The following is a 14782-nucleotide window of genomic DNA, read 5'->3' on the forward strand; positions in this document are numbered from 1 at the left end:
GGGGGCGCTGATCTCTGTCCTCAGAATGCCGATCACGCCACCAATCAGGCTGCACTGTAATTGGCAATAATCGATGTAATCAGCATCCATCATCACCTAATGAACGTTCGACTATTACCAACCCATTACAGCTGAACTTTCATCTGCTTATATTTACCCCCCCCCCCCTTCCCGTCCCCCCTTCCCCCTCCTTCCCTCTCCCCCTCCTTCCCTCCCCCCCTCATCAACAAGATAAGGACATTTTTTAATTTGAACCTTTCCATATTCATTACACACCTCATTATAGACATCACTGGGTCTCTGTGCTTCTCTCTGCAAGGCAGGCAGATCATGGCTGGTGGGAGGGGCCGGCAGGGTGCTGTGCGTAACTTCCTGAAAACATCCCAGCACCCCGCCTCAGTACTCCTTTCAAGCTCCCCTCAGTCCTGATGCAATTAGTGGGAGGAGTTATGCAAATAGCGAAATGCCTTACAGGCTGGGTGTCAGTCTGGGGGAGTGAGCAGGCTGTATTGGCATAGGTGACACCCATGCAAATTTGATGTCGGTGGTCCAGATTGGTGGGGAATGTTACTTGGCCTCCTGTATGGTGTCAGTGGTCCAGTCTGTTGGGGAAATACTTGGCCTCCTGTATGGTGTCAGTGGTCCAGTCTGTTGGGGAAATACTTGGCCTCCTGTATGGTGTCAGTGGTCCACACTGGTGGGGAATGTTACTTGGCCTCCTGTATGGTGTCAGTGGTCCAGTCTGTTGGGGAAATACTTAGCCTCCTGTATGGTGTCAGTGGTCCAGTCTGGTGGGGAATGTTACTTGGCCTCCTGTATGGTGTCAGTGGTCCAGTCTGTTGGGGGAAATACTTGGCCTCCTGTATGGTGTCAGTGGTCCAGTCTGTTGGGGAAATACTTGGCCTCCTGTATGGTGTCAGTGGTCCACACTGGTGGGGAATGTTACTTGGCCTCCTGTATGGTGTCAGTGGTCCACACTGTGGTGAATGTTACTTGGCCTCCTGTATGGTGTCAGTGTTCCAGTCTGTTGGGGAAATACTTGGCCTCCTGTATGGTGTCAGTGGTCCAGTCTGTTGGGGAAATACTTAGCCTCCTGTATGGTGTCAGTGGTCCAGTCTGTTGGGGAAATACTTAGCCTCCTGTATGGTGTCAGTGGTCCAGTCTGGTGGGGAATGTTACTTGGCCTCCTGTATGGTGTCAGTTGTCCAGTCTGTTGGGGAAATACTTGGCCTCCTGTATGGTGTCAGTGGTCCAGTCTGTTGGGGAAATACTTGGCCTCCTGTATGGTGTCAGTGGTCCACACTGGTGGGGAATGTTACTTGGCCTCCTGTATGGTGTCAGTGGTCCAGTCTGTTGGGGAAATACTTGGCCTCCTGTATGGTGTCAGTGGTCCACACTGGTGGGGAATGTTACTTGGCCTCCTGTATGGTGTCAGTGGTCCACACTGTGGTGAATGTTACTTGGCCTCCTGTATGGTGTCAGTGTTCCAGTCTGTTGGGGAAATACTTGGCCTCCTGTATGGTGTCAGTGGTCCAGTCTGGTGGGGAAATACTTGGCCTCCTGTATGGTGTCAGTGGTCCAGTCTGTTGGGGAAATACTTGGCCTCCTGTATGGTGTCAGTGGTCCACACTGGTGGTGAATGTTACTTGGCCTCCTGTATGGTGTCAGTGGTCCACACTGGTGGGGAATGTTACTTGGCCTCCTGTATGGTGTCAGTGGCCTCTTGTATGGTGTCAAATGTGATGCTGAGCTGCAGTGATTCGAAGAACTGAAATCCAATGAATGAAAGGGGTGGGGCCAGGGACAGTCAGGCTAGAGTTAGGTGACGCTGGGCGTCCTCCAGCCAGGAAAAGAGGCGGAGCTTTGTCTGACACATGGGGCTATAGAACCTCGCTGGAAAGGAAAGTAATCAAAGTGCTATTTTCATGGTCCTGATTCTGCCCCGTTGGGTTGTCCGTCTCTTTCTCCTTCAGGGAATGCTCTTCCTGCACAACAGCGTCATCGGGTCCCACGGGAACCTCAAGTCCTGCAACTGCGTGGTGGACAGCCGCTTCGTCCTGAAGATCACCGACTACGGCCTGGCCAGCTTCCGTGGGGTGGTGGACTCCGAGGATTCTCACGCTTTTTTTGCCAGTAAGATGGAGGATCTCCACTCAGGAGATCATTGGGTGACATGTAGGGGGACATCTGACTGGAGGCAGCTAAAGGACGACCCTCCTTGTGCCACTGTTACCCAAATGTATGAACCTCGGGGGTGACCGATAGTGTGGGTGGTTGTCATCAAGCTGACCCCTGACCCTAGGTCCTCACTCAGATATCTGGCATACTTTCACTATCCAAAGTGTGTCCTTCTATTGACCTCCTAGTATGGCCTTTCCCAACTAGGGTTCCGTGGAAGTTTGGGGTTCCTCCAGACGTTGCTGGGGATTCCGTGAGCAATGAGCAATTTCTGCCTCTTACATGGGTACCTGATGACATCAGTGACCTTTTTAGTGATCTGTAAGGTGGGGTTCTTCCTACTAAACCTAGGTGTATGGAGCATTCCTCCTATTGACCACGATGTACCATGTGCTGTAGATCTATTAGGGGTTCCTGGAGACCACAAAGGTGTTTCAAGGGTTCCTCCATGCTAAGGTTGTCCTAGTAGAAGGCCTAGAGAAGCAGAATTCCCGATTATCCTGGCAGGTGTTCCTCCATGGGTGAATTTAAGATTTGTATTCGGCTATGTGAAAAATCGGGTCCCACAGGAACCTCAAGTCCTACTACTGCATGATGGACAGCCGCTTCGTCCTGAAGATCACCGACTACGGCCTGGCCAGCTTCCGTGGGGTGGTGGACTCCGAGGATTCTCACGCTTTTTTTGCCAGTAAGCTGGAGGATCTCCACTCAGGAGATCATTGGGCGACATGTAGGGGGACATCTGACTGGAGGCAGCTAAAGGACGACCCTCCTTGTACCACTGTTACCCAAATGTATGAACCTCAGGGTGACCGTGGTGGTTGTCATCAAGCTGACCCCTGACCCTAGGTCCTGACTCAGATATCTGGCATACTTTCACTATCCAAAGTGTGTCCTTCTACTGACCTCCTAGTATGGCCTTTCTTAACCAGGGTTCCGTGGAAGTTTGGGGTTCCTCCAGACGTTGCTTGGGGTTCCGTGAGCAATGAGCAACTTCTGCCTCTTACATGGGTACCTGATGACATCAGTGACCTTTTCAGTGATCTGTAAGGTGGGGTTCTTCCTACTAAACCTAGGTGTATGGAGCATTCCTCCTTTTGACCACGATGTGCCATGTTCTATAGATCTAGTAGGGGTTCCTGGAGACCACAAAGGTGTTTCAATGGTTCCACCATGCTAAAAATGTTGAGAAAGGTTGTCCTAGTAGAAGGCCTAGAGAAGCAGAATTCCCGATTATCCTGGCAGGTGTTCCTCCACGGGTGAATTTCAGATTTGTATTCAGCTATGTGAAAAATTGGGTCCAAGTGGAGCTTCAAAGGGAAGGGAAAGGGATGTTGTTCTGATATCGAAGTCTTCTCGCTTTCTGCTGGCCGTGCCATTCCGAGGTGTTTCCTCATCCATTGTTGTTGTAGAGCGGCTGTGGACGGCTCCGGAGCTCCTCCGTATGGAATCCCCCAATCCTCAGGGGACCCAAAAAGGAGACGTCTACAGCTTTGGAATCATCCTTCAGGAGATCGCTCTCCGAAACGGGGTCTTCTACATGGACAGCGGTGACTACAGCCCCAAAGGTGGGTCTCCTGACCAGTGTGCTGACCCCACGCAGGCTTCAGTAGATTCCTTCTTCCTCTCGTTTTCTCTCCTGTGGTTCCTCTCATTTCCCAAACTCTTCTTTGTTTTCCTTTCAGAAATAATAGAACGCGTGAAGAGCCAGGAAAAGCCGTACTTCCGACCGTCCACCAACCTGTACTGCCATATCCAGGAACTGGGGGTGCTCATGCAGAGGTGCTGGGCAGAGGACCCTCTAGACAGGCCGGACTTCAACCAGATTAAAGTTCTGCTACGAAAGTTCAACAGGTGAGGATCTGCATGCCGAGAACGCCTCTGGGTTCAACTTCCTCCTATTTTCATCTCTGAAGAACCCTACTAAATGGGGCCGGGGGGGGGGGGGGGGAGATATCCATAGAGGGGTCATGGCCGGCATTTACGTATGCAGCATTATTTAGATGTTGTTTTAGTTGGTATTGAGGGACCTAATGTGTGCCAAGAAACATTCCCCACCAGTCTGGTCCTCTGACACCATACATGAGACCAAGTAGATTTCCCCACCAATCTGGATCATGGACATGGTACAGGAGTTCAAGATACATTCTCCACCAGTCTGGACTACTGACACCATAAAGGGGGGGGGGGGCAGGTAATATTCCCGAAAAATCTGCACTATTGACACCATACAGGAGGCCAAGTAACATTCCCCACCAGTGTGGACCACTGACACCATACAGGAGGCCAAGCATTTCCCGACCAGACTGGACCACTGACACCATACAGGAGGCCAAGCATTTCCCGACCGGACTGGACCACTGACACCATACAGGAGGCCAAGTATTTCCCCACCAGACTGGACCACTGACACCATACAGGAGGCCAAGTATTTCCCCACCAGACTGGACCACTGACACCATACAGGAGGCCAAGTAACATTCCCCACCAGTGTGGACCACTGACACCATACAGAAGGCCAAGTAACATTCTCCACCAGTGTGGACCACTGACACCATACAGAAGGCCAAGTAACATTCCCTACCAGTGTGGACCACTGACACCATACAAGATGCCAAATAATATTCCCCACAGTGTGGACCACTGACATTATACAGAAGACCAAAGTAAGATTGACACAATGCAGGAGTCCAAGCATTTCCCCACCAGACTAGACCACTGACACCATACAGGAGGCCAAGCATTTCCCCACCAGACTGGACCACTGACACCGTACAGGAGGCCAAGTATTTCCCCACCAGACTGGACCACTGACACCATACAGGAGGCCAAGTATTTCCCCACCAGACTGGACCACTGACACCATACAGGAGGCCAAGTATTTCCCCACCAGACTGGGCCATTGACACCATACAGGAGGCCAAGCATTTCCCCACCAGACTGGACCACTGACACCGTACAGGAGGCCAAGTATTTCCCCACCAGACTGGACCACTGACACCGTACAGGAGGCCAAGTATTTCCCCACCAGACTGGACCACTGACACCATACAGGAGGCCAAGTATTTCCCCACCAGACTGGGCCACTGACACCATACAGGAGGCCAAGCATTTCCCCACCAGACTGGACCACTGACACCGTACAGGAGGCCAAGTATTTCCCCACCAGACTGGACCACTGACACCATACAGGAGGCCAAGTATTTCCCCACCAGACTGGGCCACTGACACCATACAGGAGGCCAAGTATTTCCCCACCAGACTGGGCCACTGACACCATACAAGAGGTCAAGTAACCTTCCCCACAGTGTGCACCACTGACACCACAAAAAAGGTCAAGTAATTTTCCCTACCAGTCTGGTCCACTGACACCATACAGGAGGCCAAGTAGCATTCCCCTCCAGTGTGGACCACTGACACCACAAAAAGGTCAAGTAACTTTCCCTACCAGACTGGTCCACTGACACCAAACAATAGGCCAAGTAAAATTCCTCACCAGTCTGAACCATTGACACCATACAGGAGGCCAAGAACATTTCCCACCAGTCTAGACCACTAGTGTTATACAGAAGACCAAAGTAAGATTGACACAATACAGGAGGCCACGTATTTCCCCACCAGACTGGACCACTGACACCATACAGGAGGCCAAGTAACATTCCCCACCAGACTGGACCACTGACACCATGCAGGAGGCCAAGTATTTCCCCACCAGACTGGACGACTGACACCATGCAGGAGGCCACCAGACTGGACCACTGACACCATACAGGAGGCCAAGTAACATTCCCCACCAGACTGGACCACTGACACCATGCAGGAGGCCAAGTATTTCCCCACCAGACTGGACCACTGACACCATGCAGGAGGCCACCAGACTGGACCACTGACACCATACAGGAGGCCAAGTAACATTCCCCACCAGACTGGACCACTGACACCATACAGGAGGCCAAGTAACATTCCCCACCAGACTGGACCACTGACACCATGCAGGAGGCCACCAGACTGGACCACTGACACCATGCAGGAGGCCAAGCATTTCCCCACCAGATTGGACCGCTGACACCATACAAGAGGTCAAGTAACATTCCCCACCAGTGTGGACCATCTACACCAAATTTTGACTCTTCATGTTGCAGCAACAATGGAGATTGGTTAGACGGGACAATGTCAGGTTCTGGTGATCCGGTGCTCCCTGTAGCCTCGTTTTCTTGCTCTTAGCTGGCAGAAGGAACCCTGGCTGGTCTTCTGTAGTCCATCTTCTTCGAGGTTCCATAGGTTGGGACTTGTTCCTCACCAGTATGGACCACTAGCACCGTTTGTTAAAAGTTCATAGAATTGTGCCTTGTACCCCAAAATCTCGCTCTCCATCTGTAGGTTGCAACAGAAGTTGCGATTGGTCAGAGCAGGCCACGCTTTTCCAATATCGTCCAGTTCCGGTGTTTCGGTGCTCCCTGTAGCCTCCCTTCCTTGTTCTCAGCCTGCAAGGAGGACCTCCGTTGGTCTTCTCGGTTGGTCTTCTGTAGTCCAGCCTCCTCAAGGTCCCTTCTGTTGAGTGTTTAGATTGGACCTGCTGTAAAGAGACGTTGTTGGAGCATCTGTGGACTTCCAGTCCCCGCTTCCAGGAACATCAGAGGAGTTCCGTGTGTTGGTGGTCCTCTGAGTATTGTTGTGTTCGTGGTCCGCAGGGAGAACAGCACCAACATCTTGGACAATCTGCTGTCCCGCATGGAGCAGTACGCCAACAACCTGGAGGAGCTGGTGGAGGACCGGACCCAGGCCTACCTGGAGGAGAAACGCAAGGCTGAGGCTCTTCTCTACCAGATACTTCCTCAGTGAGTATGAGGACAGAGGGCTGCCCAAACGTTGCTTCTTCTTGTCTGCTGCACCTCCGGCAGAGCAGAGTATTTCAGGAGAGGAGAGTTATAGAGGAAGGAGCGGAGTCCTCCAGCAGTGCAGAGTATTTCAGGAGAGGAGAGTTATAGAGGAAGGAGCGGAGTCCTCCAGCAGTGCAGAGTATTTCAGGAGAGGAGAGGAAGGAGCGGAGTCCTCCAGCAGTGCAGAGTATTTCAGGAGAGGAGAGGAAGGGGCGGAGTCCTCCAGTAGTGCAGAGTATTTCAGGAGAGGAGAGTTATAGAGGAAGGGGCGGAGTCCTCCAGCAGTGCAGAGTATTTCAGGAGAGGAGAGTTATAGAGGAAGGAGCGGAGTCCTCCAGCAGTGCAGAGTATTTCAGGAGAGGAGAGGAAGGGGCGGAGTCCTCCAGTAGTGCAGAGTATTTCAGGAGAGGAGAGTTATAGAGGAAGGGGCGGAGTCCTCCAGCAGTGCAGAGTATTTCAGGAGAGGAGAGTTATAGAGGAAGGAGCGGAGTCCTCCAGCAGTGCAGAGTATTTCAGGAGAGGAGAGGAAGGGGCGGAGTCCTCCAGTAGTGCAGAGTATTTCAGGAGAGGAGAGTTATAGAGGAAGGGGCGGAGTCCTCCAGCAGTGCAGAGTATTTCAGGAGAGGAGAGGAAGGAGCGGAGTCCTCCAGCAGTGCAGAGTATTTCAGGAGAGGAGAGTTATAGAGGAAGGAGAGGAGTCCTCCAGCAGTGCAGAGTATTTCAGGAGAGTTATAGAGGAAGGAGTGGAGTCCTCCAGCAGTGCAGAGTATTTCAGGAGAGAAGAGTCACGAGTGGTCATGCTGCCTCTTTTCCCCCTTGCAGTTCTGTGGCCGAGCAGCTGAAGAGAGGGGAGACAGTGCAGGCCGAGGCCTTTGATAGCGTCACCATCTACTTCAGCGACATTGTGGGGTTCACGGCGCTCTCGGCTGAAAGCACGCCAATGCAGGTACTGCGGAGTGACTCTTTAGTCCTCCTGCCCCCATGTGTCCTCCTCTCCTCCTGTCTTCCTGCCCCCATGTGTCCTTCTCTCCACCTGTCCTCCTCTCCTCCTGCCCCAATGTGTCCTCCTCTCCTCCTGTCCTCCTGCCACCATGTGTCCTTCTCTCCTCCTGTCCTCCTGCCCCCATGTGTCCTTCTCTCCTCCTGTCCTCCTCTCCTCCTGCACTCAGGGTCCTCCTCTCCTCCTGTCCTCCTCTCCTCCTGCACTCAGGGTCCTCCTCTCCTCCTGTCCTCCTCTCCTCGTGTCATCCTCTCCTCCTGTCCTGTCATCCTCTCCTCCTCTCCTCCTGTCGTCCTCTCCTCCTGTCGTCCTCTCCTCCTGTCCTCTTCTCCTCCTCTCCTCCTGTCATCTTCTCCTCCTGTCCTCCTGTCATCCTCTCCTCCTCTCCTCCTGTCATCCTCTCCTGTCCTCCTCTCCTCCTGTCCTCCTCTCCTCCTGTCATCCTCTCCTCCTGTCCTCCTCTCCTCCTGTCGTCCTGTCCTCCTGTCATCCTCTCCTCCTGTTGTCCTCTCCTCCTGTCGTCCTGTCCTTCTCCTTTCCTCCTGTCCTCCTGTCCTCCTCTCCTCCTGTCATCCTCTCCTCCTGTCCTCCTCCTCTCCTCCTCTTCTCCTGTCGTCCTCTCCTCCTCTCCTCCTGTCATCCTCTCCTGTCCTCCTCTCCTCCTGTCCTCTTCTCCTCCTGTCATCCTCTCCTCCTGTCCTCCTCTCCTCCTGTCCTCCTCTCCTCCTGTCGTCCTGTCCTCCTGTCATCCTCTCCTCCTGTCGTCCTCTCCTCCTGTCGTCCTGTCCTCCTCCTTTCCTACTGTCCTCCTCTCCTCCTGTCATCCTCTCCTCCTGTCCTCCTCTCCTCCTGTCTTCCTGTCCTCCTCTCCTCCTGTCCTCCTCTCCTCCTGTCATCCTCTCCTCCTGTCCTCCTGTCATCCTCTCCTCCTGTCGTCCTCTCCTCCTCTCCTCCTGTCGTCCTCTCCTCCTGTCGTCCTCTCCTCCTCTCCTCCTGTCGTCCTCTCCTCCTGTCGTCCTCTCCTCCTGTCGTCCTGTCCTCCTCCTCTCCTCCTGTCCTCCTCTCCTCCTGTCGTCTTCTCCTCCTGTCGTCCTCTCCTCCTGTCGTCCTGTCCTCCTCCTGTCCTCCTCTCCTCCTGTCCTCCTCTCCTCCTGTCATCCTCTCCTCCTGTTCTCCTCTCCTCCTGTCCTCCTGTCATCCTCTCCTCCTGTCGTCCTCTCCTCCTCTCCTCCTGTCGTCCTCTCCTCCTGTCGTCCTGTCCTCCTCTCCTCCTGTCGTCCTCTCCTCCTGTCGTCCTGTCCTCCTCTCCTCCTGTCCTCCTCTCCTCCTGTTCTCCTCTCCTCCTGTCATCCTCTCCTCCTCTCCTCCTGTCGTCCTCTCCTCCTGTCGTCCTCTCCTCCTCCTGTCCTCCTCCTGTCCTCCTCTCCTCCTGTCCTCCTCTCCTCTTCTCCTCCTGTCGTCCTGTCCTCCTCCTCTCCTCCTGTCCTCCTCTCATCCTCTCCCCGCCCGGCGCCTTGTTCTTCGGTCTCACGGTTCCTCTTTCAGGTGGTCACGCTCCTGAACGATCTCTACACTTGCTTTGACGCCATCATTGACAACTTTGACGTGTACAAGGTGAGGAGCGCGGTGGGCGGAGGTCTCCCTCGCCATGCTGAACTCTCAGCTCTTTCCTTCTCCCAATGTAATAATAAATCGTCCTTTTCTCTGGGATGATCACAATTGTCAGGTGGAGACGATCGGCGACGCCTACATGGTGGTCTCCGGGCTGCCGGTCCGCAATGGGAAGCTCCACACCCGGGAGATCGCGCGGATGTCTCTGGCCTTGCTGGACGCTGTCAAGACGTTTAAAATCCGACATCGACCCGCGCAGCAGCTGCGGCTTCGGATAGGAATTCATACAGGTGAGGAGGGGGCGGGGCCAGGTCTATCACCTGCCTAGGGTCCCACCCACAGCTGGAGGTAGGCATGGACCGACTCCGGGAACCGGCGCCACGTCTGTGGATCTACAGCCATGGACACCGACGGTCCGCAGGACTAGCTGTGTTTCTGGGTGTCAGACTGGGGGCCAGATCCACTGGGAGGGGCGTCCCTGAGACCACATGAAGAGGCCGGTGTCACAGTGGCACAAAGGGAGTGCTGGAGACACAGGAGTGCTGGAGACACAGGAGTGCAGGGGACACAGGAGTGCAGGGGACGTTAGAGACACAGGAGTGCAGGGGACACAGAAGTGCAGGAGACACAGGAGTGCAGGAGACACTGGAGACACAGGAGTGCTGGAGACACAGGAGTGCAGGGGACGTTGGAGACACAGGAGTGCAGGGGACGCTGGAGACACAGGAGTGCAGGGGACGCTGGAGACACAGGAGTGCAGGAGACACAGGAGTGCAGGGGACGCTGGAGACACAGGAGACACAGGAGTGCAGGGGATGCCGGCGACACAGGAGTGCAGGAGACACAGGAGTGCAGGGGACGGTGGAGACACAGGAGTGCAGGAGACACTGGAGACACAGGAGTGCAGGAGACACAGGAGTGCAGGGGACGCTGGAGACACAGGAGTGCAGGAGACACAGGAGTGCAGGGGACGCTGGAGACACAGGAGACACAGGAGTGCAGGGGATGCCGGCGACACAGGAGTGCAGGAGACACAGGAGTGCAGGGGACGGTGGAGACACAGGAGTGCAGGAGACACAGGAGTGCAGGAGACACAGGAGTGCAGGGGACGCTGGAGACACAGGAGTGCAGGAGACACAGGAGTGCAGGAGACACAGGAGTGCAGGGGACGCTGGAGACACAGGAGTGCAGGGGACGTTGGAGACACAGGAGTGCAGGGGACGCTGGAGACGCAGGAGTGCAGGAGACACAGGAGTGCAGGGGACGCTGGAGACACAGGAGTGCAGGAGACACAGGAGTGCAGGGGACACAGGAGTGCAGGGGACACAGGAGTGCAGGGGACACAGGAGTGCAGGGGACACAGGAGACGCAGGAGTGCAGGGGACACTGGAGACACAGGAGTGCAGGAGACACAGGAGTGCAGGAGACACAGGAGTGCAGGGGACACTGGAGTGCAGGGGACACTGGACACACAGGAGTGCATGAGACACAGGAGTGCTGGAGACACAGGAGTGCAGGAGACACTGGAGTGCAAGGGACACTGGAGTGCAGGGGACACTGGAGACACAGGAGTGCAGGGGATACTGGAGTGCAGGAGACACTGGAGTGCAGGGGACACTGGAGACACAGGAGTGCTGGGGACACTGGAGACACAGGAGTGCTGGGGATACTGGAGTGCAGGAGTGCAGGGGACACTGGAGACACAGGAGTGCTGGGGATACTGGAGACACAGGAGTGCAGGGGACACTGGAGACACAGGAGTGCTGGGGATACTGGAGACACAGGAGTGCAGGGGACGCAGGAGTGCAGGGGACACTGGAGTGCAGGGGACGCTGGAGACACAGGAGTGCAGGAGACACAGGAGTGCAGGAGTGCAGGGGACACTGGAGACACAGGAGTGCAGGGGACACTGGAGACACAGGAGTGCAGGAGTGCAGGGGACACTGGAGACACAGGAGTGCAGGAGTGCAGGGGACACAGGAGTGCAGGAGTGCAGGGGACACTGGAGTGCAGGAGTGCAGGGGACACAGGAGTGCAGGGGACGCTGGAGACACAGGAGTGCAGGGGACACTGGAGACACAGGAGTGCAGGAGTGCAGGGGACACTGGAGACACAGGAGTGCAGGGGACACTGGAGACACACTGCGCAGTGGGTGGATCTGCTACCTGGACCTGTGCTGTGTGACTTCCTCTCTCCACGCATCACCAGTCAGTCTCATGGTGGCTGAGAGGAACTTCACTTTGATGAGGCTTACTATACATCATACACAGGGGGTGCAGTGGGTGTGTCTTGGATTCCACTCCTGCAATGCAAATAGGTTAGCAAAGGGGTTCCCAGATCATGGAGGAAGTGGGGGGAGGGGCAGGTGTACTCCTTAGCTGGTAAAGCTACTATGAGGGTCCATGATATAATCCCGTACAATAATCCTAGGCAGTCCTGCTTGTCCTACAACTAAGAGCTTGTGTCTGTGTAGGTCCCGTCTGTGCCGGAGTTGTGGGCCTTAAGATGCCTCGATACTGCCTCTTCGGAGATACGGTGAACACGGCATCACGCATGGAGTCCAATGGCGAAGGTGAGATTGCCTGTCTGGATGAGGTATGTGAAGACAACAACTGTAATGCCCGGTCTTGTCTTCTCTTGGAGGAGCAGTAGATGTTTCTTTAGGGTCCTAGAAGGTAGGATTTCTTCAGTTGTGTCCTCCATAGATAGAGCGCTGGGCTCTGGGTTAGAGGTTATTGAAATGTCCACTTGAAATGAGCATAAAGCACCAGATGCCCCCATTGCTTTGGTTCAGGGGTCTCCAAACTTTCTAAACACATGGCCAGTTAACTGTCCTTTGGCTTCAAGAAGTTCCAGACTGTGGCCAGTGGGTGTAGACAATGCCTCATCGTTGGTTTTAAACAAGGAAGAAGGCCCCATGGTTGGTATCAATGGGAAGTTGAGTGCCACCGAGGGTGTCAGTGGGAGGAATGGTGTCCCGTCAGTTGTTGGAATAGTGCCCCAAGGGCCAGATAAAGGCAAGCAAAGGGCCATATCTGGCCACCACTGCTTTCGTTGATAAGATGGTCATTAAAATGGTCCATCAGCACGTGTGACCAGTTCTAACCATGAACCTTCCATCCTTCTGCCTTTCATGTGGTTGATATTTTTGTGTTTTGTAGCACTAAAGATCCACGTTTCCACAGACACACGGAATGTCTTAGAAGAGTTCAGCTGCTTTGAGCTGGAACTGAGAGGTGACGTAGAGATGAAGGTAATGGGCATGTTCTAGATAAGTTCTACTCATTTGTCAGGGTCCTGTCCACGGCAGAAGTTCTGGAAGATCTGGCATTTCTGCCAGTACCCTGCATGGCCGCAGAAGCACACATTAGCCTCAGTTTGGCCTTCCTCAAGTGGCTGGATGATACTATCACGTACCTGGTGATGGAGGCCAATGGAGAGAGGGCTTCTCTTGCGGCTAAGTTCCAGACTCCCCTGAGAGTGGGACAGCGGGAGTCAGGCCCAAAGTGGCACAGGTCGCCTGTGTTAGCACTCCTACAGGCGACCTGTGCCACTTTGGGCCTGACTCCCGCTGTCCCACTCTCAGGGGAGTCTGGAACTTAGCCGCAAGGGAAGACCTCTCTCCATTGGCCTCCATCACCAGGTACGTGATAGTATCATCCAGCCACTTGAGGAAGTGATGAGCCTCCTTATAAAGGCCGTCTGGCACCAAACTGAGGCTAATGTGTGCTTCTGCGGCCACGCAGGGTACTGGCAGAAATGCCATATCTTCCAGAACTTCTGCCGTGGACAGGACCCTGACATCATTCTTCATAGAATGGTCAGTGCTCTTCATACCTCATTCCATCTCTTTCCCAGGGCAAAGGCAAGGTCCGAACCTACTGGCTACTGGGCGAACGAAGCAGCAGCAGCACCCACGGGTGACACCTTGCTGGCCTTCACAGGGGATTATGTGACTTGGGGTACTCTCAATCCTCAACAAGGCCATGTTTGTACCTCACAGACATCTCCACCTCACCGTGGCAATTGACACTAAGGAAGGTGGTGGAGTAAACTGCCAAAACGTGGACCAAAGCCAAAGGAGGCTTGGCCTCCCTCACACGTAGACATGTGAACCAGCACACGCAACCATGCCGTAATGAAAGATGGAGCAGTTGAGGGACTACAAACATCCATGGCAAGGAGCTGTCTCCAAATTGTAAATGGTCTCCCCCACTTGAAAGACCAGATCTGCATTGCGTCTATAGAAGTTCCTGTCCAACACACTAGGTTAAGGCTGAATCATCTGAAGAACGGACGTACGTTCCTCAGAATGCATCGGTGATGTCCTTCAAGAATCAAGTAGCAAATAAGGACCTACAACACCAAAGTCTCTCCTCTGAACTGACAAGGATGGTACTAGCCATCCCATCTACCTCACCTGAGGTCTCTCTATCATGGACGCCTTCATCAAGACCACCCTTCCCTTTCAGCTAGTTAAACCCTAATTTATTTCATATCTCTGTTCCTTGGTTCTAGAGCTTTGTGAGGGTTCAAAAGTGACTGAACCCAGCAGACCAATGGACCCCACAAGCTGGAGCTTCAAGAAGAAAGAACCTCTGATGGGAAATCTTGGCCTCCGACGCCCAACGAAGATTTTATGGGCTACAAATGTGAAGTGGACGTTCCGAATTTACTGCTATAAATATTTCTAAATTCTCGATGAGTTATAGTATTTTTGGGTACATATGGATTTTTGTAGCTCGGTGGTGGAGGAGGCTGTGCGGTTTTTAAGAGGGTTGGGTGAGAAAAGTGGAAAATTGTGTCAAAGACTTACCGTCATTTTCTTTTCCAGGTGCCAGTCCATGGCAGCATACGGTACTGTAGTGTCCCACCATGTTGGTGGCAGGAAAATGGAAAACTGTATCAGATAGTTACCATCTTTTAATTTCCTGATACCAATCCATGGCAAATATTACCACGTGTTTTCCGCCATGTTGGTGACAGGAAATGGAAAATTGTATCAAAGACTTACCATCATTTTCTTTTCCTGGTACCAATCCATGGCAGATACTACCACGTGTTTTCCGCCATGTTGGTGACAGGAAATGGAAAATTGTATCAAAGACTTACC

At 53.7% G+C, this 14782-nt stretch overlaps 1 pseudogene across 1 annotated transcript in view; it reads left to right on the top strand.

Annotated features, from left to right (window-relative positions):
* The window catches only part of LOC149433055 (atrial natriuretic peptide receptor 1-like), a 76386-nt pseudogene extending 62017 nt beyond the window's left edge, over positions 1 to 14369 (top strand). Inside the window, exons 13-22 of the transcript XR_016308884.1 lie at positions 1974 to 2133; positions 3591 to 3746; positions 3864 to 4032; positions 6870 to 7016; positions 7881 to 8004; positions 9604 to 9672; positions 9785 to 9959; positions 12143 to 12241; positions 12831 to 12922; positions 13528 to 14369. The product of XR_016308884.1 is annotated as an atrial natriuretic peptide receptor 1-like (transcript). The remainder of the gene's footprint in view (positions 1 to 1973; positions 2134 to 3590; positions 3747 to 3863; positions 4033 to 6869; positions 7017 to 7880; positions 8005 to 9603; positions 9673 to 9784; positions 9960 to 12142; positions 12242 to 12830; positions 12923 to 13527) is intronic.
* The last annotated feature ends 413 nt before the right edge of the window (positions 14370 to 14782 follow it).

Source organism: Staurois parvus, unplaced genomic scaffold, assembly GCF_062004578.1.
Source record: "Staurois parvus isolate SC_StPar_1 unplaced genomic scaffold, SC_StPar_1.0 ptg002003l, whole genome shotgun sequence".
Classification (NCBI taxonomy): Eukaryota; Metazoa; Chordata; class Amphibia; order Anura; family Ranidae; genus Staurois; species Staurois parvus.